The sequence below is a fragment of the Ascaphus truei genome, chromosome 6, assembly GCF_040206685.1.
Source record: "Ascaphus truei isolate aAscTru1 chromosome 6, aAscTru1.hap1, whole genome shotgun sequence".
Taxonomy (NCBI): domain Eukaryota; kingdom Metazoa; phylum Chordata; class Amphibia; order Anura; family Ascaphidae; genus Ascaphus; species Ascaphus truei.
Window position 1 is genome coordinate 30,664,470 of NC_134488.1, and position 25,337 is coordinate 30,689,806.

Here is a 25,337-nt window from a genome sequence, read left to right on the forward strand (position 1 = left end):
AAGCACAGTGGAAGGGGGAGGAGGCGGGGCCAAGCATAGTGGAGGGGGGAGGAGGCGGGGCCAAGCATAGTGGAGGGGGGAGGAGGCGGGGCCAACGGTACGAGGCTCGTGAATAATGAATCAACGGTCTCATGAATATCTGATGTTCGGCAGATATGTGTAGGCGAGATATATTACCTCATGAATATGTAATGAGATGCGCGGTAGATATTCAAACCGCCAGCCAGTTATAAGTAGTCCCTCATGAATATGTAATGAGATGTCCGTAGATATGCAAACAGCCAACCAATGGAAAATAGCCCCCCCCCCTCCATGAATATGTAGTGAGCTGCCTCATGAGGTAAGTCAAAAACCGAAATTTCATGACTACAAAGTTGCCTCATTAATATTTCATTATTAGATTGATCTTATGAATAATGCACGAGAAGCCTTAAATATATTCCAAGTGAGGTTGTTTGTTATTGGAACATATTACAATTAGTAATTGATCTAAAGCATGGGAATGAGCTGCAATTTTTTCCATTCATTTGAAATAAAACCAAATATCATGCTGTAATTAACTATTAACTCATTATTTACCTCACTAATATGTTAATGAGTTACATTTCCACAATTAAACTTGTGAATGAATAGTTAGTTACATGGTTACATAGTTGTTGAAGTTGAAAGGATTAGGCCCTATTATAGGCCCGGGTCTAGGGTGGCAAAAATGTGGGGGTGGGAAAAATTGTCCGCCCCCATACTCAGGAGCAGCGCTATTGGGCCGGATGTGAAGTTCCTTACCCGCTGCCGCCTCCGCCTTCTTTCTGCGGCGTCGAATGAAGCTGCGATGGCACCCGGTGTCTCGTTGCCATAGTAACAAGACGCCGTGTGACATGGCGTTGGTGACGTCTCTGTGATTTTGAATAAGACGGAGGGCAGTGACACGGAGGAGGCGGCGCCAGGTAAGTGCCTAGCGGCGGATGTGGAAATCCACATTATGCTAAAGTTAGACAGCAGATGCTTTATCCTATATTTGTATTTGCAGTATTTTGATACAAAGGTAGACAAAAAAATAAACCCCGGTGAAATATCATCCAATGATGTCTCATACGCGGGGAAATAAATTCCGTCCTGACTCCAATAATGGCAATCAGATTACTCTCCGGATCAATATATCAATATCCTTCCCATCTTTCCGTGTTTGCTATATCCCTGTTTACCTTTCCTTTAAAAAAAAAAATTTGGACTATAGTGGGCGCACGACGGAACGCATGGTGTCGCGCACGCCTGTCGCCCGAGCGATGTGTGCACTGTAGTTGGAGGCGATGGGGAAGCGTGGCGGACGCGTCACCCGGCTGGTTGGCTCTCATTGGCTAATCCGCTCATGTGACGTGGCCGGCAGGCTCAAAATGAAGAAGCAAAAACTTTACGAAACGCGTACAGTTGTTTTATCCCAGCCCAGAAGGACCCGGTCAGTGACGTCACCGTTCGTGACGTCTCCCGAAGTGCCCGACAGCGCTGTCAAGGAACATGGAAGCAGGGAGCTCCCACCGGCTGCTGTGTGCGCACCAGTGACTGAAGTGAGTGACGTTCACCTGAAATCCGTGAGTCTGCAATCCAACTACCGGTATCTACGTGGGCGGACTTCGTGCTACATACATTGTATGGAGGTTAGATGTGAGTGGCCATTTCTCATTTTTAATGTTTCCACTAAACTGTTGTACTCCCTACACTTAGTCTGCCTTTTCTTCTTGTGTGCATACCTTGCCATGTACACGCTCATCTTGGAGCTGACACTTGATTCGAAATTATACTACTATCAAGTATCCCACCTTATCCAGAGGCAACCCTGGAAGGGCACATCGCTTATTTTATCCCGTGAAAGTGTGAGTGTGCACTCATTAGGTGTCATATCACTCAATTTTCCCCCCACTATGTATTTCTTTTGTGTTTTTTTACATATGTAATGGTTCATGAGCTCCCCACATTTTTTTCTACAAGCTGTGTTCTCGAGAATCCACCAGGAGGGTTCATCGTGGGTAGAAGCAGATAAGGCACCATTTTCCAGTATCACTGAATTTTTTTTTAGCACTTTTATATATTTATACACATTTCTCACTATATTTACTTGCACAGTCTTTTTTGTTCACGAGCGCCAGGTGATTTTCTTTACCTTAGCTATTTCACATCTGGCGGCTGTATATATATTGTGACAAACGGCTTACTCCGGGGCTCCGCCGTCTGTCCGGGACTGTTAGAATACGGTCTTTTAGGGTAGGTTAAATGATGAGGCGTAACATGCTGTTCCTTTAAACAGGCTATTGCCTGGTTTATTCAGTCCCAGGCACTGAGACTGCCACAGTGCATACAAAATAAACACAAGCAAAACAAAAGCCTGCTCACCTGAGCAATAACTTAACTAAGGTTTTGCCTGACTCAGGGTTGGAGTGGCTTTTCCACTTCCAACAACAAAAATAAGGAACTTTGCAGGTTTAATCAAAAAGGAACAGAATGATTTAACCTGTTTGGCGAGAGGCTTTTCCCCTCTCTGCTTCTAGCAGCCTTCCTGCCTCCAGGCTCTTGGGGAGAGGGAAGAGGAACCAGGAAATCAGTCTTAAATACCTGATTTCTAACTAGCAGAATAGGTGACAGAAATCAGGCAGCAGACAAACTCTGGTCTGGATCCCTCATCCCTCAGTTCCAGTACTTGCCAAACTGTGGGATGAAGTGCATGTATTATGAGGCTGCACTTTCCAGCCTAAACAGGATAGAAACTGTTCAGTATCCTGGGAGCCCTATATATGGAATTTATTACCATCCCCTGGTTTCTGTCACATATCCTCCCCCCCAGCTCAGACCTCGAGGGATGAGCGACCATGGATATTAGGGAGTGCATCCTTGACAACCCGTCAGCATTGCCATGTTTGTGCCCTGACCTCTGTTCCACAGAAAATGTAAAGGGTTGTAGACTTAGGAACCACCTGGTCACTCTAGCATTCTTCTCTCTGTTTTGACACATCCAGGTGAGGGGTGCATGATCTGTGACCAACCGGAATTTTCTCCCCAACAGATAGTATTTGAGCGTCTCTACAGCCCACTTTATTGCGAGACACTCTTTCTCGACTATGGAGTAATTTTTCTCCTGGGGATTTAGTTTCCTACTTAAATAAAGGATGGGGTGCTCCTCACCTTGAGACTCCTTGGAGAGTACAGGCCCCAGCCCTACCTCAGATGCGTCGGTTTGGACTACGAACTCTTTGGAGAAGTCAGGTGTGACCAACACTGGTTTGGCACAGAGAGCTTCTTTCAGGCTTCTAAAGGCCTGTTCGGTTTCGGGGGACCACTTTACCATTAGCGGTCCTCTTGCTTTTGTGAGGTCGGTTAGTGGGGTTGCCTTAGTTGCAAAATTGGGAATAAACCTTCTATAGTACCCAATTAACCCCAAAAAGGTCCTTACTTGTTTTTTTGTAACTGGCCTTGGCCAATTTTGTATCGCCTCCACTTTGAGTGTTTGTGGTTTGAGTAAACCTCTGCCAATAGAATACCCCAGATACTTGGCCTCCTCCAGACCAATAGTGCATTTAGCGGGGTTAGCAGTTAGTCCAGCAGACCGAACTGCGTCGAGCACAGCTTGGACCTTTGGAAGGTGGGATTGCCAATCTTCACTATGGATTACCACATCATCCAGGTAGGCGGCAGCATACCGAGCATGTGGTTTTAAAATTTTATCCATCATTCTTTGGAATGTGGCGGGAGCTCCATGTAAGCCAAAAGGCATCACCCTATACTGAAAGAGGCCGTCTGGGGTTGAGAAGGCTGTCTTTTCTTTTGCCCTTTCTGTGAGGGGAACCTGCCAGTACCCTTTTGTTAGGTCTAGGGTCGTGAGATATCGGGCTTTGCCCAGTCTCTCTACCAGTTCATCAACCCTGGGCATAGGATAAGTATCAAATTTTGACACAGCGTTTAGTTTACGGTAGTCATTGCAAAACCTTGTTGTACCGTCTGGCTTTGGGACTAAAACTATAGGGCTGTTCCACCCACTTTGGGATTCCTCAATTATGCCTAGTTTTAGCATTTTTTTAACCTCTAAACTTATAGCCTCTCTTTTGGCCTCTGGGATTCGGTACGGTTTAAGGTTAACTCGGACCCCTGGTTCAGAGACTAGGTCTTGTTCAATTACGCTAGTTCTACCTGGCTGTGTAGAGAAGACTTCTTTGTTTCTTCTCACTAAATTCTGGACCTCTCGTTTCTGATGAACGGACAGGGTTTCAGCTATGCTAACCTCTGGGTCAGTTTCTCGATTCTCTGATGGACTTGGGGGTACTAGGGTTAACAAGACCTCTCTATCTTTCCAGGGCTTAAGTAGGTTTACATGGTAAATTTGCTCAGGTTTCCTCCTACCTGGCTGTCTCACTTTGTAATTTACTTCTCCCACTCTTTCCAAGACCTCATATGGCCATTGCCGCTTAGCAAGGAATTTACTCTCTACGGTGGGAACCAGAACTAGCACCCTATTGCCTGGAAAAAAAATTCTGCCCCTAGCACCCTTATTATACGTATTCCTCTGTGCCTCTTGAGCTTTTTCCATGTGTTCCCTCACTATAGGTAGGACTGCCGCTATGCGGTCCTGCATCTGGGCAACATGCTCTATTACCCTTCTGTATGGGGTAACCTCATGTTCCCAAGTCTCTTTGGCTATATCCAGTAAGCCCCTTGGGTGTGGGCCATACAATAGTTCAAACGAGGAGAAGCCTGTGGATGATTGGGGAACCTCCCTAATGGCAAATAACAGGTATGGTATCAAACAATCCCAGTTTTTCCCATCCTTATCGACCGCCCGGCGTAACATGCTTTTTAAGGTTTTATTGAATCGTTCCACTAAACCATCTGTTTGTGGATGATAGATTGAGGTTCTGAGATGCTTGATTTTTAGGAGTTTACATAACTCTTTTGTTACTTGGGACATAAATGGTGTTCCCTGGTCAGTTAAGATCTCTTTAGGAATTCCGACCCGGGTAAACAGGACTATTAACTCTTTTGCTATGTTTTTAGCAGAGGTGCTACGTAGGGGAATTGCCTCCGGATATCGGGTGGCATAATCTAATATTACCAATATATGCTGATGTCCCCTAGCCGACTTTATTAGGGGTCCTACTAGATCCATAGCAATCCGGTTAAATGGTACATCTATTATGGGAAGGGGTACCAATGGACTACGATACGCTTTGAACGGGGCAGTGATCTGACATTCTGGGCATGAGGAGCAATAATTTGTAATTTCTGCCAGAACCCCAGGCCAATAGAAGCTTCGGAGAACCTTTTCTTTTGTCTTTTCCACCCCTAGGTGTCCCCCCAATGGGTGACTATGTGCGAGGTGTAATACTACATTACAGAATGTCCGTGGTACCAACAATTGTTTAGTTATAATTGATTTCCTTTTATCAACCCGATATACTAGGTCATTTTCTACCTCGAAGTAGGGGTAGGCAATTGACCTATCTGGTTGGCCCGGAGTACTATTCTGGTCCCGTATATTCCCCCTTGCTTCCGCTAATGTGGGGTCTTCCCACTGGGCCTTCTTAAAACTCCCAGGACTGACCTCTAGGTCAGCGAAGGTCTTATCCTGTTCTGGGGTGGTAAGCGCCTGTTCAACATCTTGATTTGGGGTATTCACTACCAAGGTGGCCATGGGAAAGGGGATTTTACAGCACTCTTCCTCTTTCCCCTTTTTATTTGAGCCCTCGTCAACCTCCATTTCTGAAAAAGGGAAAGGATTTGTTTCTTCTATTACTTCTTTATGGTCCGCTATTGAACTCTGGGCGCTATTCTGAGAGGAGGACCATAATTTTTAGAAAATGGGGAAAGTCGGTCCCTATTAACACATCATGTGCCAATTTGGGTACTATACCCACTTGGAAATCTAAAGAACCAAACTCTGTTTCAATAAGAACATCAACAGTGGAATACTCGTGATTATCTCCATGTATACACAAATTGCCACTCTTTGTGACCTGTTTTTTCCCAATGGGCAACAGGTATTCGGACACTAGTGTAACCATGCTCCCAGAGTCAAGAAGTGCCCGAACCCTCTTACCATTAACCTTTACAAATGCCCACAGATGGTTATTCAAGGGGTCCTCTGGGCTAGGGCCCATACATTGGGACCACAATGAATAAGGTTCAATACTGTTGCATTGCATTGGTTCAATATTTAGTGGGCAAACTTTCACGGTGTGGCCCCTCTCATAACAATTTACACATTTAGGTACATAGTCTGTGTCCCACTTAGAGCCCTTTTTCGGCTCTCCATGTTGGCTGTTGCCCTTAGTATGCGAGCCACTGTTGCTGGTGCTGTGTGAAGGCGGTCACCGCTCTTCAGCCCCCCTTAACCCTGGTACCCTTTTACCGTCTCTGGAAGAGTCCTGGAACCTTGGGTAGTGGGGATAATCCATGACTGTGGGTTGCAGGTGCTCTTCTGCTGCATTGTACCTTTCTACGAGGGCCACCAGCTCGTCTGCATTGTGGGGGTCACTCTGACTGACCCAACGGCATAGGGCAGAGGGAAGTTTCCTCAAGAACTGGTCCATGACCAACCGTTGCACGATGTGGCTTGCTGAGTTGATCTCGGGTTGTAGCCACTTCCGAGCGAGGTGGATGAGGTCATACATCTGGGATCGGGTGGCTTTATCCAACGTGAAGGACGAGCGCGAACCGCCGTGGTTACGCCGAGGCGGGCGAGGATCTCGAACTTCAATTTTGCATAGATGTTAGCTTCGGCTGGCTAGATCAAAGTAAGCCTTCTGGGGTTCGCCGCTTAAGATGGGTGCGATTAGACTGGCCCACTCAGCTTCTGGCCAACCCTCTCTCTGTGCCGTGCGTTCAAACGTGAGAAGATAGGTTTCAACATCATCCGAGGGCCCCATCTTCTGAAGGTAGTGGCTTGCCCTGGTCATTTTCGGGACTGGGGCTGTCTCTGCCAGTGGAGTCTTAATGATAGTCTCTCTCAGGATCTCGAGTTCCTGCTGTAAGCCCTGGGCGAACCGTTGTTGCTCCTCTCTCAGCAAGCGGTTTGTCTCTTGCTGGTTTGTATTCGCGATTTGCAGAGCTGCATTCGCCTCTTGCAGGGCTGCATTCGTCTGTTGCTGGTTTGCATTTGTCTCTTGCTGGGCTATTAACAGCTGTTGCTGGGTTGCATTCACCTGTTGCTGGGTTTCATTCGCGTCTTTCTGGGCAGCGACATTGCGTACCAGCGCACTCACCACGTCTTCCATCTTATTTGGAGAGAAAATAAACTTTTTTTATTTTTTTGAAGTTCTTTAACCCGCAGACCTTTTAGTGTTCTGCCCGCATTCTCCACCATATGTGACAAACGGCTTACTCCGCGGCTCCGCCGTCTGTCCGGGACTGTTAGAACACGGTCTTTTAGGGTAGGTTAAATGACGAGGCGTAACGTGCTGTTCCTTTAAACAGGCTATGCCTGGTTTATTCAGTCCCAGGCACTGAGACTGCCACAGTGCATACAAAAGAAACACAAGCAAAACAAAAGCCTGCTCACCTGAGCAATAACTTAACTAAGGTTTTCCCTGACTCAGGGTTGGAGTGGCTTTTCCACTTCCAACAACAAAAATAAGGAACTTTGCAGTTTTAGAAAAAAGGAGCAGAATGATTTAACCTGTTTGGGGAGAGGCTTTTCCCCTCTCTGCTTCCAGCTGCCTTCCTGCCTCCAGGCTCTTGGGGAGAGGGAAGAGGAACCAGGAAATCAGTCTTAAATACCTGATTTCTAACTAGCAGGACAGGTGACAGAAATCAGGCAGCAGACAAACTCTGGTCTGGATCCCTCATCCCTCAGTTCCAGTACTTGCCAAATTGTGGGATGGAGTGCATGTATTATGAGGCTGCACTTTCCAGCCTAAACAGGATAGAAACTGTTCAGTATCCTGGGAGCCCTATATATGGAATTTATTACCATCCCCTGGTTTCTGTCACAATATATATATATATATATATATATATATATATATATATATATATATATATGTGTGTCAGTAACTTATTTTAGTTTCTTTCCATATTTTCAATTGGCCTGCATAGCAGCGCCGTCCAGAGGTCTAAGGGGAAGGCAAACCCAAGAATTGCCTGTGCCATACCATGCGTGGCCTTCCATAGCTTTGTATCCTTTGGACACATCCACCACATATGTACAAACGATCCCTGCTAACCACATCCTCTTGTGCAAAGGGGCGACGTGTTTCTAAAAAATGTGGACGATCTTAGTGGGGTGTAATACCAGTGGTGGAGCATTTTGTATGCATTTTCTATAATTAGGACACGTGGAACTTGTCATGGAACAGAAATACCCATGTCTGCCTTCTCTGTTTCAGCCCCCCTTCCCTTGGCAGTTCTGCCTGTTAGCTGTATTTGGATGTTACTTTCCTTACAGTTTACTCCCAGTGCAGATGGAATGGATACATTATGTTGCCCTTTTTCCTTCCAGTCTGTCACACCCCTGGTTGCTCTGGCAATATCTCCAGTCCTCCAGTTAATGGGCTTTCCCATTTTCTCCCCTGTCCTTGCTGACAGTTAGTGCAGTCTCACTTCACTTTTAGTGTGACCCTTGCCCCTCACTTCCTTTTCCACCTTCGCCACTGGATGAGAGAGTACCCTGCTGTAACTGCTGTAGTGGTAGGATTACCCTTTTCAACCTGCCCTTAACTACAAGGCACCCACAGAGAGAAACTACTTAAACACCAACATCTCCTCACAAGTGCCTGTCTTTTATGCTACTTTCCCCAAATAAAGTAAAGAAAAGAAACAGAACTTGTTGTGCTTTGAAAAGAGGGCCGAGTTGAAGCTATCTGGGCTAAATCATCTTACATATGACCCTGGCCTCCAGAATAGTGAAAAGGATACCTTGTGCCTTACAGACACTTACAGGAGCTGCTACTCTAGACTTTATGATAACACAGAGCAGCCCTTAAGACAGCAGCAGCTTTACACTGCCAGACAGGGCAGCAAGCTTTATACAGCAATCTGCACACAGCCTTCAGCCTTTCAGATAAGCAAGCAGATTCACACTGGACACAGCCAGCATACAACCTTGCACACAAGGCAGCAGCTTTGCAGACAGACAGTGCTTCTTACACAAAACCTGATTGCCTTTCTCTGTCTGAGTTCACCCCCTGCACAGCGCCATAGTGAGGAGCCACCATCTCACCTACCCCTGCGCACGTCCCCACGGCTAGCGCCATCAAGGGCCACGCTACAGGACACCCGCCAGGACACAGGTCAGAGCCACCGGACACCTGTGAGTACAGCTACCCTTACTCTGCACGCTGCAGGACACCGCTCGGCATCATCTGAGACAGACGCCCATCGCTGACACAGGTAAAAGACCGCACGCCACACGCATGTTACGCCGGTGCTGCCCGCAGACCAGACCCGTCCCCTGAGCTGAAGGGTGAAGTGGTAATACACGCACCCGCAGCAAAGGGAGCGTGTCCGGAGTGTGGTATGAAGCGTTGCCAGGCCAGGTGTAGTAAGGTAGACAATACTTGCCGGTACCGGTTGTAGAGATAGAGTGAAGGATGCCTCGCCGAAGTCAGGGAGTGGAGAGTGGAGATAGGTCGTTGTCCAAGCCGTGTTCAAGGGGTTACCAGAGTGAGCGTTGTCCAAGGAGTGCCGACATCGAGAGCCAGAGGGGGTAATCATACAAGCCGCGTCAGAACCTGTGAAAACACTGAGAGAATCCAGAAGTACTTCCATGCAGAGACTATGTCGAGCAAAGACTGAGAGCAGAGAGGAGCTATATAAAGCAGGAAGGTCCAATTAGGAACGGAGGCGGGACAGGAAGAGCTACAGGGAGACACTGCAGATTGGTGCAGGCATAACAGGCCAGGTGAGTCTTGTTGGTAACCTGAGTATGCCCGTGCAGTGTGTGGGGGCGGAGCCTGAGGTCCGGGGGACGGGAAGAAGAGTGTGCAGACTGAGCGTGCTCCGTAACTCGTGTACGCGCGTGAACCGAGCCAGTGGATGGTGCAGGTGTGCGTGCAGGAGGGCGTGGGCGCGCCCGGCGCTGAGCAGAGGAATCGCCGAGGGGAGTGATCCCGCGACGGCGGCAGGGGCGAGGAGCCGTGGAGGCCGGTAAGGCAGGTTTGTTTTGTGTGTCCAGGGACTCCCTGCGGGAAGGGGGGGCTCTGTGTGGGGACCGTGGAGAACGCCGATTCCTGACAACGCACTGGCTAAAAGCCTACACACCTACAGCATGGCAGAACTCAGAGCCCCACCAGACATCACGCAGGAAAGCGATCACTCAGACACAGAGACCGCTGCGCAACTGCAACAGGCGCAGGCAGACCCAAGGCCCAAACGAACAGTCACACTGACACAAAAGGACCGTGAAGGCCCGTGAAAAATACCAGACTGACATTGAAGCGCACCGCGCTAAATTAGAGTTGGCCTGGAACACTACCACACTTGGGATACGCAATGTCGTCGCCGCTGGCAATTCTGTACAACAGCTCGAGCAGGCAATAACTCAATTAAAGATAGACCACTTATGCTACCAAGGGCTGTCAGAGGCATATGTCACTTACCTGGCCAGGGCTAATAACGGTGAAAGCCTGCATGAAAGGGACTTACAGCACAATATTGACTTGACACGTGACAGCCGCGTGCGAACCGCCATCGCAGACGCCCAAAGCGAGAGAAAAGAGCTCCTCCTGGAGACCGCATCGCAGCGCTCAGGCACATCCAGGCACTCATCAAGGTCAGCAAGATCAGCGCAATCTAACGCGTCCAGCGCAAGCACAAACGCTACCAAGGCGCGAGCCACCTTAGAGGCCGCACGTGCCAGGGCCGAATATAGTCGCAGAGAGGCAGCCATAAGAGCAGGAAGAGCGCGCATAGAAGAGGAGGAACAGACAGCCGCCGCTAATGCCGCCGCCGCCACTGCCGCTACTGCCGCAGCCACTACGCGTAGGAAAGCCGAATTTGATGCGGAACTAGAGGCACTTAATCAAGAGAAGGAAGCCGCCGCCGCCATAGCCCAAGCTGAAGTCCTAGAAGCAGCCGCGCAACAGGACGGCGGGGAGCAACCGTACAGACGGATAACCTCAGAGGATCCAATCCAACGCACTGAAGACTACGTAAGGAGCCTCTTCAGTGTAAATACCAACGCACCATCTCAACACGGAGGGAGTGACTCTACAGACACCGAAGACTTGCTAGGTCCACGAGGAGAAGACGCTGCTCCGTCAATGGTACATGCTGCCTGGGATAGCCACAGCCGCAACAGTGATCCACACGCCAGCGCGCACACGGATGCACTACAACAGGCTCGCCATCCAGGTACACCCACACGGGAAAACACAGCCTCTCGCACCGACCAGCAGTCATCACGCGTCCACGCCAAGGAAGAGGCGACCGCTCGGGGACCTGCTGCAAGAGCTGGAGTTTGCAAGGAAAGACCATTCCTTAACAGGTCTCAACGTCTTGGACTCAGCTCGTGGAGTGAGACCCATCCTGGAGAAGCTACCCTACAACCTCCAAGAAAGATGGATTTCACAAGGATCCAAATACAAAAGGGAGAAGCAAGTCGACTTCCCCCCATTCTCATTCTTCTTGAGCTTCATCCGCAAAGCGGCAAGGACAAGGAACGATCCCAGTTTCATCTTAGGTGCGCAAACCACACACAGTGCAAGCAGCCTGAGGACTGAGAGACCAGTGCCGAGATACGGTAACACCCAAACACCCATCTCGGTCCACAGGACGAACGTGCCTCCCACGACCCAAACTACTCCCGATCAGTCGGTCGCCGGAGACGATGAACCAAGGGACCTTAACAAAGAATGCCCTATACACAAAAGGCCACATCCGCTTAACAAGTGTGTCGGATTTAGAATGAAACCCATAGAGGAGCGAAAGAACTTACTCAGGGAATGGGAAGCATGTTTCAAATGTTGTGCTTCCACAACTCATTTATTCAAAGACTGTAAAGAAGCTATGAAATGCACAGAGTGTGATAGCGACAGGCACATAGCCGCTTTACACCCGGAAGCTATGAAGCCCAAATCAAGCAAAGCCCCTAACCCTTCGACAAAGCAGGGCGGGGAGGAAGAAGTGGGAGATACACCCCCCACGACGTCGGTAGCGTCCAAATGCACAGAGGTATGTCGAGAAGGAAGCGACGGTAGATCTTGCTCTAAGATATGTCTGATATGGTAAATATAGTTAAAAACCTTTTAATCACATAAGTAGTAAAACATGTTTGTATAGAGGGGGATGGTAAAAATTCCAAGGCCAATCCCTACTAACAGACCAAGAGAATCTTCCAAAATATACACACGGAAGATAGTGTAAATGACAGTACATCACCTAGATGTGGATACGTAGACTGCAGGAGTCACCATGTACATCCTCAGACTTGGAAACCTGTCCTGTCCACAGTGTTCCTATTTACAAAAAACCGTCAACCTCAAGAATTGAGGCTGATGGTACAGAATCTGAGGGGGTGATAAAGGAGCAGTCGATACGGTAATGAAGTATACCTACAGAATGTCAGTGAACCACATGAAGGTATAATGTATATCAACTCCAGAACAGGATGAAATCAACATAACATGAGGAAAAAGTAACATACAGTGAGAACAAAAAACCACACAAAAAAAACCACTAGCTACGTGGCTTAGTGGTATAAAACTCTGCGAAAGGGCATGCACGAAGTGTGCTCTGCTGATGCCCAGAGGCACGGTTCTGTGACCGTATCCAGTTATAGCCTCATATGCTCAATAGGACAGTCAGCGCAGAGATGCATATATGGAGTCTCCTAGATAGAACCCACTGACTCTAATGGCAAAAAATCCCCCTTAGGTCACAATAAAGCATGCAGTGCAAGAAGTGTAATCTGTACTTTATGAAACACAGTTGTAATGTCGCCATGTATATAAACCCCCAAGTCAGGTATACAGCGGGGGCCCTTAATAAGGTAATGGCTATATGGGTGATATCTTATCCCAAATTGACAGGACACTGTTGTCATACAAGCCCGTCTGGACGCACAGCTGAGTAGTATACAGCAGTAGTATACAGCAACAAGGTACAGTCAACTTTAACTGTTGCGTCTAATTGGGAAATTGTATACTTAGCTCGGCACATGCTGTGTAGGTCCGGTGCTGCTTAACTCAATCCCGTAGTAAGGGAGAGTGCAGGGGCAGGGTGCCTGCATGGAGGATACCGGAGTTAAGAGTCAGCGGCTGTATATGCAGCTATTCGGAGATCCCATAGCGCTTGTGGAAGGCATCCACTCAGTATGATGACGTCATGATGTTCCAGTCACCTGACGCACGCGCGAGTTGATATACATTATACCTTCATGTGGTTCACTGACATTCTGTAGGTATACTTCATTACCGTATCGACTGCTCCTTTATCACCCCCTCAGATTCTGTACCTCAATTCTTGAGGTTGACGGTTTTTTGTAAATAGGAACACTGTGGACAAGACAGGTTTCCAAGTCTGAGGATGTACATGGTGACTCCTGCAGTCTACGTATCCACATCTAGGTGATGTACTGTCATTTACACTATCTTCCGTGTGTATATTTTGGAAGATTCTCTTGGTCTGTTAGTAGGGATTGGCCTTGGAATTTTTACCATCCCCCTCTATACAAACATGTTTTACTACTTATGTGATTAAAAGGTTTTTAACTATATTTACCATATCATCTTTATTTACCTTTCTGAGTGCATTCAAGGAGGAACTTCTATGTGTTTTTGTTGTTACTACAGTCTCTATCCTCTTTTGCACCTGATTTTGGTTGTACTTTACTCAACATTACTTTATGCATGATTGTGCTGATGCGGGAGCCACCCTTCCCTTTCCCCCTCCCCCTCTTTCCCACTCCCTGATTTTCTAAGATATGTCTGGTAGCAGTGCACCCAGAGGGACAACCCCAAAGAGCTAAAAGGATGTATGCAATCATCGACGACCAGAGCAACCGATTACTGGTCAGGTCAGAATTCTTCGACATGTTTAACATACAAGACAGCGCTTCTCCTTACACTCTCAGAACGTGCGCAGGGCGAATGGAGACTACAGGGAGAAGAGTGAATGGCTACACCATATGCTCAATAGACGGCAAAGTGAACATGCCCCTTCCCACACTCATCGAGTGCAACCACATGGCTACAAACAGGGACGAGATTCCCACACCAGACGTGGCACGTCATTACCCGCACCTGTATGTATGTATGTATGTATGTCTTTATTTGTATAGCGCCATAAAATGTACATAGCGCTTCACAGTAGTAATACATGTCATATAAATAACAAATATAAATAACAGATCATGGGAATAAGTGCTTCAGACATACTGTAAAAGTAACATTAAGGAAGGAGTCCCTGCTCCGAGGAGCTTACAATCTAATTGGTAGGTAGGGAGAACGTACAGAGACAGTAGGAGGGAATACTAGTAAGTGCGTCTGCAGGGGGCCAAGCTTTGTGTCATGTGTCCATGATTATCCAGTGCTACTCATATGCTTCTTTAAGCAGATGTGTCTTAAGGTGGGTCTTAAAGGTGGATAGCGAGGGGGCTAGTCGGGTATTGAGGGGAAGGGCATTCCAGAGGTGTGGGGCAGAAAGTGAGAAAGGTTTAAGGCGGGAGAGAGCTTTAGATACAAAGGGGGTAGTAAGAAGACTTCCTTGAGAAGAACGCAAGAGTCGTGATGGTGCATAGCGAGAAATTAGGGCTGAGATGTAATGAGGGGCAGAAGAATGTAAAGCTTTAAATGTAAAGAATGTAAAGCTATTCCTCCACCTCAGAGGAATAGCCAACTACATCCTGCCGGTAGAACAAGGCGCCAAGATCTTACTGCTGCTCGGTAGGGACATCATGAGGGTGCATAAAGTCCGTAAACAGCATAACGGACCCCACAACGCGCCATACGCCCAAAGACTTGACCTAGGATGGGTGATAGTGGGCAACGCGTGCACTGACAAAGAGCACAGACAAGACTATGTTGACGCCCGCAGAACGGTGGTAACAGAATGTGGGCACACATATCTCTCTGAACCATGTCTTGGCCATCTCCAAGTGACAGAAGGGCCAAGTGAAGAGAAAAGACAAGGTCATACTCCTGAGGTCAACAAAAACATCCTCACATCGGGGGGATGTGACAATGGCCTAGGATGCTTAGCGGTTCAGATAACCAAGGATGACGAGTCGACTCCACTGAAGGAAGAAAGTAACCTCCCAAAGGTGACCGACAAAGGGATCGTCCAAAAGACAAACAAGCGGACAATCCTCTCGCGAGCAATGGCACGGCTAGGACGTACAGTCGTTCCTCTCCACAGAGTATCCAGCGATAAAGCAGCCAGCTGTCACGGCTGGCATAACCGCAAAAGATTGCGCCCTACAGGGGAAGCCACAGTGTCAAAAAGACTGTCCTCTCACACGTCTAAAAAAAGACAATCACAGAGACATCTCATAAAGGGATTTACTAGGGCAAAAGAGACTGTTCTTTGTCACGTCCAGGGAGAAAGTAACCTCCTGATGGCAGTTAACAAAGAGACACAAAAGCGTTTCACCAAACTACGTGGAGATGTTCTCGTGCAAGAGGAATGCACCGATGACCTACGGTGCACAGCGTTCCAGACAACAAGGGACGACAACAAAACAAACACCATCGAGGGAAGATAGAGAATTCCCGAGGTTAACAGTCAAGGAGCTCTCCAAAGACGGACCAGGCAGTTGGGTGACTCCACTACCATTCCATTCACCAAAAGGACGCCTCCCCAACAATGGAGAACATGCCATATCTAGGTTCACGTCGCACCGCTGCGACCTACAAAGGGAGCCGGAGACCAAAAGCAACTTTGTGGCCTTCATCCAGAAGAGACTCCTTACCGGCCACGCAAAGCTAGCACCTCTAATGAAGGAAGGTGAAGAATGCTGGTACCTCCAATCATCTGAGGCCTACCACCTTCAGGAACCCGATCAAATCCGGGAAGTGTTCAGCCCCAGCGCTCAGCTCCAGGGAGTCTCCCCGAACGACGCCCTCTTTACTGGACTAGACTCGACAACCAGTCTTCCAGGAGTGTTGTTCCGCTTCCGCAAGGAGCCAAAAGCCACCTCCTTCTGCCAAACGCCAGGTGATAGAGTGACAGGCTACCACGACTGGTATACCTACAAGGGGATGCACTCTCCAGGTAAAACTACAGAGACAAAAAGACTGTTCTCTCACAAGGCTAAAAGAAAACAGTGCCAGAGACTTTTGCACAAAGACATTGTGGTGCAACCAGCTAACCTGGAGCTGTGCATCCACCCTGCATCCTTTGCCAAAGAACCTTGGCCAAGGGACCTTGATACCAGTGACACCGGCCGGTGTCACATCGCTATGTGGACATGGACTCTTGCATTGTTAGAGAATGTGATGTTATCTTTGTTATGCATTGCACATATGTTCCACATATTCCAGTTATATAGTGGTATCTCCAGATACCAGACGGGGAGTGTCATGGAACAGAAATACCCATGTCTGCCTTCTCTGTTTCAGCCCCCCTTCCCTTGGCAGTTCTGCCTGTTAGCTGTATTTGGAGGTTACTTTCCTTACAGTTTTACTCCCAGTGCAGATGGAATGGATACATTATGTAGCCCTTTTTCCTTCCAGTCTGTCACACCCCTGGTTGCTCTGACAACATCTCCAGTCCTCCAGTTAATGGGCTTTCCCATTTTCTCCCCTGTCCTTGCTGACAGTTAGTGCAGTCTCACTTCACTTTTAGTGTGACCCTTGCCCCTCACTTCCTTTTCCACCATCACCTCTGGATGAGAGAGTACCCTGCTGTAACTGCTGTAGTGGTAGGATTACCCTTTTCACCTGCCCTTTACTACAAGGCACCCACAGAGAGACACTACTTAAACACCAACATCTCCTCACAAGTGCCTGTCTTTTATGCTACTTTCCCCAAATAAAGTAAAGAAAAGAAACAGAACTTGTTGTGCTTTGAAAAGAGGGCCGAGTTGAAGCTATCTGGGCTAAATCATCTTACATATGACCCTGGCCTCCAGAATAGAACTCCTTGCAATCCCTTCAAATATATTATCCCACTCCTCTTGATCTAATTGTTCTCCCAACGCCTCTTCCCACTTTATCATAAATTTGGGTTTTATCTCAGTTTCTGTTTTAACAACAGCTAATATGTTGTATACTTTTGAGAGCAGGCCTTTCTTGTCCTCCCCCGAGAGGCACATATCCTCAAATACTGTATAGTCACTATATGGACCTTTGCTTCCTATATGGTCCCTCAGTTGAAGATACCTAAAGAAGGCCGATTTATATAGCCCAATTTCTCTCATTACGGTCTCAAACCCTTTAAGTCCTTTATTTGCGCATAGATCTTTTACCCTTGTGATTCCTGCCTTGCTCCATTCTTTAAACGCTGTTGGTTCCATGCCCGGGGTAAAGCTAGGATTCTCAAATAATGGTGTCATCTGAGATTTTAGGTTGGTCAGCCCATGTTTAAATGTCAAGGAGTCCCACATTTTTAGTGAATGTGTGATAGATTCCAGAGGTACGGTCAGCTCAGGTCTTTCTTTCTTTGTTAACCATAATATCATATCTATAGTTGACTTTGTGAGCGTATCAGACTCAATTGCCACCCACTTTTTCCTCTGTTTGTGGGCATGCCAGTGGACAAGTTGGCTTAAATGAGCCGCTTGATAATACTGCCATAAATGTGGTACAGCTAATCCTCCCGATGCCTTGGATCTATAGTGTGGGCAACTTTATTCTCGCTTTTTTGTTGTTCTATATAAATGTTGTGATTTTTGTCTGTAGATCGTGTATATCCCTAGCCCTGACCTGCACTGGAAGTGTGTGGAATAAGTACAAGATTCTTGGTAGTATGTTCATTTTAATAGCGTTTACTCTGCCTATCCAAGATATATGGTATCTGGACCATGCCTCTAACATTTTTTCAGTGTTGTTATCAATGCTGGGTAGTTTGTCTCATATATAGTGTCCTGTGTGTTGGTCAACCAGATTCCCAAGTACTTTATGGCCTGTGTCTTCCATTTGAAGTCAAAGTTTATTTTGATAAGCTTTATTTGTTCCTGTGGGAGGTTTATATTTAGGGCTTCGGATTTGTCATTATTTATGTTAAACCCTGATCGTTTTTGGAACTCTGATAAATAAACTCCGATAAACCAAGCGCTTTATCAAAGCGAAAAGCACGAGACGCGTAAGAGGGTCATCCCTGTTCAATGCCCGTGCTACTGATGTGCTCCTGTTAAGAATACATCCTACCTTTTCTATCGGCATACAATAGCTGGTTCCCGTTTTCGTTCCGCTCTGCTTTCCTTTCCCTGGCTGCCGGGCTGCTCGAGATTCCATACTTGCTTCATATACCTCACTGGAGGTGCACGCACTTCCCTGGGTCTGGATCGGTTTCGAGTGCTGTGAGTAATTACTTTCCGTATGCAGTTACCGTGCTCTATCAACTATACACAGAAGGGGCTGTGTTTATGTGTAGCACTAGGAGTGAGTGAAGCGGGGAGGGCCCATATGTAATCACGATCCAGGAGATTCACCTGCCACTCTGTTACTCTCCCACAAACTGTGCAACGTTGACTTACAACTTTGATGTGGACTATAAACAGATCGATGTGGATGGACATTTCTATTATAGAGGTACTGCATATTATATTATGTCTTTATCTACGACACTCACCAAAGCACTGTTAGGCCTGGGACATAGAGGGTTCAGCCGCGCTGAGCCACGCTCCTGCTCTGCCTCGCCTGCTCAAAATTGAGCTTTTTCCTGTCCTTGCAGGCGAGGCAGTGAGCGCGCTCTGGGGTCGGGCGGAGCAGAGGCGGAGTGGGAGGCGGGGCTAGTCCCTCGCTCCCATTGGATGTGAGCGGTCATGTGACCGCTCACATCACTTCCCCGAGCGGCAAATTTGAAACTTGTCTGTCTCGGCAAAGTTTCTGATCCTCCGCACGCATCAGCACGCATGCGGAGGGGGAAACTATAGCTGCGCTGATGACAGATGCAGGGGGTTAGTGTATCTGCTCAGCGCGTCTCAGCGCGGCTGAACCCTCTATGTCCCAGGCCTTAGTCCATTACGATTCAGCTCCTGTTTACATTTCATTGCTGCTATATGGATTTGGATTGTCTCCATGTATTTGTTACAATAGGTTGTGTAGCACTAGTGTAAGACTGTTGGTCTCACTTTTTCTACTAATTCAAATCTGGTGCAATTCTCCGGGGTAAAAGATGTAGATCTATGACGAGCCGAAATGCAGAAATGTACTGACAGTAAAAATGAAAGGGTGCTTGGGTGGCAAATCTATGATATTTGTTTCCTCCTTAAAAACGCAAAAAGTAGCGGTAGCAAAAAAAGATATCTGCGCCTACGTCAAAATCATACAAATGCAATGATGGGGGTAGTAATATTTTAGGGGTTATAGGGAGAGAGTTATGGAGTATTATCTATTTTCAGATTCATTTGGGGTTTAAAATCATTCTCTCCCAGTATAAATGTCACAAACGATTTGATGAGGGGGGAGATAAGACACCCGCTATAGGTTGGCTTGTCCTTGTCACAGAAGCAAACGTTTTGGGCATAAAAACAATGATTTTGAGTACAAAAATCTGAATTTATCTGAGGGGTGTTATACCAATAACACAGGAATTCTTATCAGCAGGGACTGCAGCATCCAATCTTCAAAATAGCCCATCTTTAAAATAGCCCATCTTTAATTGGCATGAATATAACTCCTCCTATCTCTCCATATAACCCCTCCCTATAACTCCTCCTATCTCTCCCTATAACCTCTTCCTATAACTCCTATCTCTCCATATAACCTCTCCCTATAACTCCTCTTATCTCTCCATATAACCCCTCCTATCTCTCCATATAACCTCTCCCTATAACTCCTCCTATCTCTCCATATAACCTCTCCATATAACTCTTCCTATCTCTCCATATAACCTCTCCCTATAACTCCTCCTATCTCTCCATATAACCGCTCCCTATAACTCCTCCTATCTCTCCATATAACTCCTCCTATCTCTCCATATAACGGCTCCCTATAACTCCTCCTATCTCTCCATATAACCTCTCCCTATAAGTCCTCCTATCTCTCCATATAACCTCTCCCTATAACTCCTCCTATCTCTTCATATAACCTCTCCCTATAACTCCTCCTATCTCTCCATATAACCTCTCCCTATAATTCCTCCTATCTCTCCATATAACCTCTCTCTATAACTCCTCCTATCTCTCCATATAACCTCTCCCTATAACTCCTCCTATCTCTCCATATGACCTCTCCCTATAACTCCTCCTATCACTCCATATAATCGCTCCTTATAACTCCTCCTATCTCTCCATATAACCTCTCTCTATAACTCCTCCTATCTCTCCATATAACCTCTCCCTATAACTCCTCCTATCTCTCCATATGACCTCCCTATAACTCCTCCTATCACTCCATATAATCGCTCCTTATAACTCCTCCTATCTCTCCATATAACCTCTCCCTATAACTTCTCCTATCTCTCCATATAACCTCTCCATATAACTCCTCCTATCTCTCCATATAACCGCTCCCTATAACTCCTCCTATCTCTCCATATAACCTCTTCCTATAACTCCTCCTATCTCTCCCTATAACTCCTCCTATCTCTCCATATAACCGCTCCCTATAACTCCTCCTATCTCTCCATATAACCTCTCCCTATAACTCCTCCTATCTCTCCATATAACCGCTCCCTATAACTCCTCCTATCTCTCCCTATAACTCCTCCTATCTCTCCATATAACCTCTCCCTATAACTCCTTCTATCTCTCCATATAACCGCTCCCTATAACTCCTCCTATCTCTCCCTATAACTCCTCCTATCTCTCCCTATAACTCCTCCTATCTCTCCATATAACTGTGACAGGAGCTTTGTGACAGGCTATTAATAATACACAAAATACTGGGTCGAACTGAACGAGGCTTAGATATAATAAAGTATATTTATTCCTTAAATGGGTGAATACACAATATAGTACAGTAACAGGCAAGAAGTACACTTACTTTGGGGTTGGGGAATGAGAAGTATCAAATAGCAATTCTCCAGCAATCAGGTACAATCAAGATGGTATATTGAAGACAAAGGATATAGGATTGACCACAGTTTATATCTCTTTTGTGCCCCTATCCTTAACATTAAGTACAGGTGTTTGGGCCACAATTACCTGTAGCCAATCTTTAACGTGGGAATACATTTTAATCCATGCACCCTGCTAGTTAGGACATGCGCACTAGGACCCTGGGGTCTCATTTCTGTAGCCCCACATTTACATTAGGAATGCCAGCCAGTCTACCAAATTGGATTTCTGGCAGGATACTCTTTGTTGTAAGGTGTTAAATGTGACACTTACAGACTGCTCTAGTTTGAGTCGTCTCCGCCCTCAGGTAAACAGTGAGGGTGACAAAATCCTTTGAACCACACTTAAGTCCTAGACATTGGGTCGCCTCCCTGACCATATGCTTCCTTGTAAGCAAAGGAATTTCCTCTGGGTTTTATCCCTGCCTTGGGATACAGTGTGATAAGTACAACACAAACATATTAAAATATCCGGTTCCGTTGGGTCCAGCTAGTCCAAACAACCCAGATCTCAATGCTGGAACTGGGACACCATATGGTCCGAGTTTCAGCCCGCTGGGACCTTCGGAACCGGAGTTACACAAATACACCTTAAACCGTTTCCTATTTTAATACAATAAACTCCGCTTTAAATTAAATCACGTTTTTTCACTCAATCCCCATTGAAAACAACGGACTCCGCCGCCATAGGCTTTCAATGGCATACCGCCGCCGTTGGCGGCTATGGGAATCCGCCGCCATAGACTTTCAACGGGGCATCACCGCCGTTGAAGTCAATGGGGTTTCTCCGCCATAGCCGGTCAATGGAAATTGGCCGCCATCGGAGTCTATGGGAAAAGTCCCGAACCTTCAAGGGGGTCCATACTCCATCGGGTTGGTCCGAGAGGGTCAAGGATGGTTCTGCAGTCATGCCGGAGCAGTGACTACAGGTACCCCAAACCCTGGCCCTCTGGACCCTCCGGAACCGGAGATATGGATTCATGGTTTTCAGCTTTTCACACTTAGTCATTTTCCTGAGCGGTTTCTGCCGCCGCCATTGGAACCTATGGCGCGACCCGCTCTCTTGGCACGACCCTTCTCGGGGGTCCAGGATTCGGGGACCCGGTGGTGGTCGAGTGGGGGGAGGTCTAGGAACTAGGGGCAAAAATAATTTTATTCCTGGGTGCCCTAGAACTGTAGATTCCCACGCCACTTAACGTTGAACTTGACTAATAAGTGATCAAAGCTCTCTTTCAGAAAAAGTATCCGCTTTGCGGTTTTGCGGTTTGGACGGCAGCAAACTCGTTCCTGGAAAGCGCCGTCGAGGAATCTCCATTGAAGTCAATGAGCCCATTGACATACAATGGGAAACCGCCACTTCTCCTCTTGGACGCCATCTGCTGGTCTTCACGGGAAACAGGTCCAAAACAGCAAGATCCGCCATTGAAATGCATGGAGCTCCAATGGCGGCCTATGGGACCCTGCAAAATGGTGCCTGAAAAGGCGGGAAAATTACACAAAGGGCTATAATCATTAAAGAACTATTAACCCTTGCACTCCCGGATGGATTCCAGTGTATGTGTGATGCAGACACTGATAAAACAAGATATTACAATAAAACATGGGAACAGGGGAATATACATTTTCATGTCATAACAAGGGTTAAATCACATTGCTGGACCGCAACCCAGTTAACCCCTTGTCTCCCTGTTGAGGTCAGGGGATGGCCAAATGGGGTGCAACCCCTTTAATACCGGGCCACCCCCTTTCTCCCTCTACAATAACCGCTCCCTATAACTCCTCCTATCTCTCCATATAACCTCTCCCTATAACTCCTCCTATCTCTCCATATAACCGCTCGCCGGTGGGCCGACATACCCCGAAAATGTCCCGTTTTTTGCAGAGTGTCCCGGTTGTCACAGATCAGGGGATGTCTGTGGGGAGAAGAGCTGATGATTGGCCTTGTAGAGGAGGGTGGGGTGGGGAGGAGAGCAGAGCAGATGATTGGCCTGCTAGAGGAGAGTGGGGGTGGGGAGGGGAGCAGATGATTGACCTGGTAGAGGAGGGTGGGGGCGGGGTTAGCAGCAGAGCAGATGATTGGCCTGGTAGAGGAGTGCGGGGACGGGGTTAGCAGCAGAGCAGATGATTGGCCTGGTAGAGGAGGGCGGGGTTAGCAGCAGAGGAGCCTGTCAGTAAGACCCAGAAGCAGTGAGTATTTCTGCTGTCTGCTACCAGGGCCGAAGATGGACTCCCCCTGCTCCTGTGACAGGGTCTGGAGAGACAGAATGGAGAGGGACACAAACACACACAGACCTGGGGGGTAGAGATACACAAACACACACACACAGACCTGGGGAGAGAAAGATACACAAACCTGGGAAGAGAGGGAGACACACACACAGACCTGGGGAGAGAAAGATACAAAAACCTGGGAAGAGAGAGAGAGACACACACACACAGGGAGAGAGACACACACACCCAGACCTGGGCAGAGAAAGATACACAAACCTGGGAAGAGAGAGAGACACACACACACACAGGAAGAGAGAGACACACACAGACCTGGGGAGAGAAAGATACACAAACCTGGGGAGAGAGAGAGAGACACACACACAGGGAGAGAGACAGACACACAGACCTGGGGAGAGAAAGATACACAAACCTAGGGAGAGAGAGACACACACACACACGGAGAGAGACACACACAGACCTGGGGAGAGAGATACACAAACACACACACACACCTGGGGAGAGAGAGATATACACATACACACACAAGCAGACCTGGGGGGGAAAGAGAGAGACCCACTGACTGGGGTGAGAGAGACACACTGACTGGGGAGAGAGACACACACTGACTGGGGAGAGAGACACACACTGACTGGGGAGAGAGAGAGAGACGCACTGACTGGGGAGAGAGAGAGAAACGCACTGACTGGGGAGAGAGAGACACGCACTGACTTGGGAGAGAGACACACACTGACTGGGGAGAGACACACACTGACTGGGGAGAGAGAGACATACTGACTGGGGAGAGAGAGACACACTGACTGGGGAGAGAGAAACACACTGACTGGGGAGAGAGAGACACACTGACTGGGGAGAGAGAGAAACACACTGACTGGGGAGAGAGAGACACACACTGACTGGGGAGAGAGAGAGACACTGATTGGGGAGAGAGACACTGACTGGGGAGAGAGAGAAACACTGACTGGGGAGAGAGAAACACACTGACTGGGGAGAGAGAAACACACTGACTGGGGAGAAACACACTGACTGGGGAGAGAGACACACACTGACTGGGGAGAGAGACACACACTGACTGGGGAGAGAGACACACACTGACTGGGGAGAGAGACACACACTGACTGGGGAGAGAGAAACACTGACTGGGGAGAGACACACACTGACTGGGGAGAGAAACACACACACTGACTGGGGAGAGAGAGAGACACACTGACTGGGGAGAGAGAGACACACTGACGGGGAGAGAGAGAAACACTGACTGGGGAGAGAGAAACACTGACGGGAGAGAGAGAAACACACTGACTGGGGAGAGAGAGACACACTGACTGGGGAGACACACACTGACTGGGGAGAGAGAGAGACACTGACTGGGGAGAGAGAGAAACACACTGACTGGGAAGAGAGAGACACACTGACTGGGGAGAGAGAGAGACACACACTGACTGGGGAGAGAGAGACACACACTGACGGGAGAGAGAGAGACACACACTGACTGGGGAGAGAGAGACACACTGACTGGGGAGAGAGAGACATACTGACTGGGGAGAGAGAGACACACTGACTGGGGAGAGAGAGAAACACTGACTGGGGAGAGAGACACACACTGACTGGGGAGAGAGACACACTGACTGGGGAGAGAGAGACACACTGACTGGGGAGAGAGAGAGACACACACTGACTGGGGAGAGAGACACACACTGACTGGGGAGAGAGACACACTGACTGGGGAGAGAGAGAGAGACACACACTGACTGGGGAGAGAGAGAGACACACAGCTGGGGGAAGAGATATATTGGTACTGTACTGCAAACATTTTCTAGGTGTTACTGCATAGTAATAGGAAGAGCTACAGAAATGTTTTGGGGGCACGGCCCCTTCCTGAGACAAAAGCTACCTGTGTGGGAGAGACACACAGACTGGGGAGAGGGAGGGAGAGTCTGTGTTTCTGTGTGAGAGATAGTGGAGGAGGTGAGGTG

At 47.8% G+C, this 25,337-nt stretch overlaps 1 long non-coding RNA gene across 2 annotated transcripts; it reads left to right on the forward strand.

The window, feature by feature from the left end:
• Positions 1-72: 72 nt before the first annotated feature.
• LOC142496830 (uncharacterized) lies at positions 73-22,670 on the forward strand. 2 transcript variants are annotated; one of them, XR_012802124.1, is made up of 4 exons: positions 73-340; positions 1,440-1,659; positions 18,304-18,433; positions 22,361-22,670. It is a non-coding gene; the product is annotated as an uncharacterized LOC142496830 (long non-coding RNA). The 2 variants fall into 2 exon arrangements; XR_012802123.1 differs by having other exon boundaries at positions 22,372-22,670.
• The last annotated feature ends 2,667 nt before the right edge of the window (positions 22,671-25,337 follow it).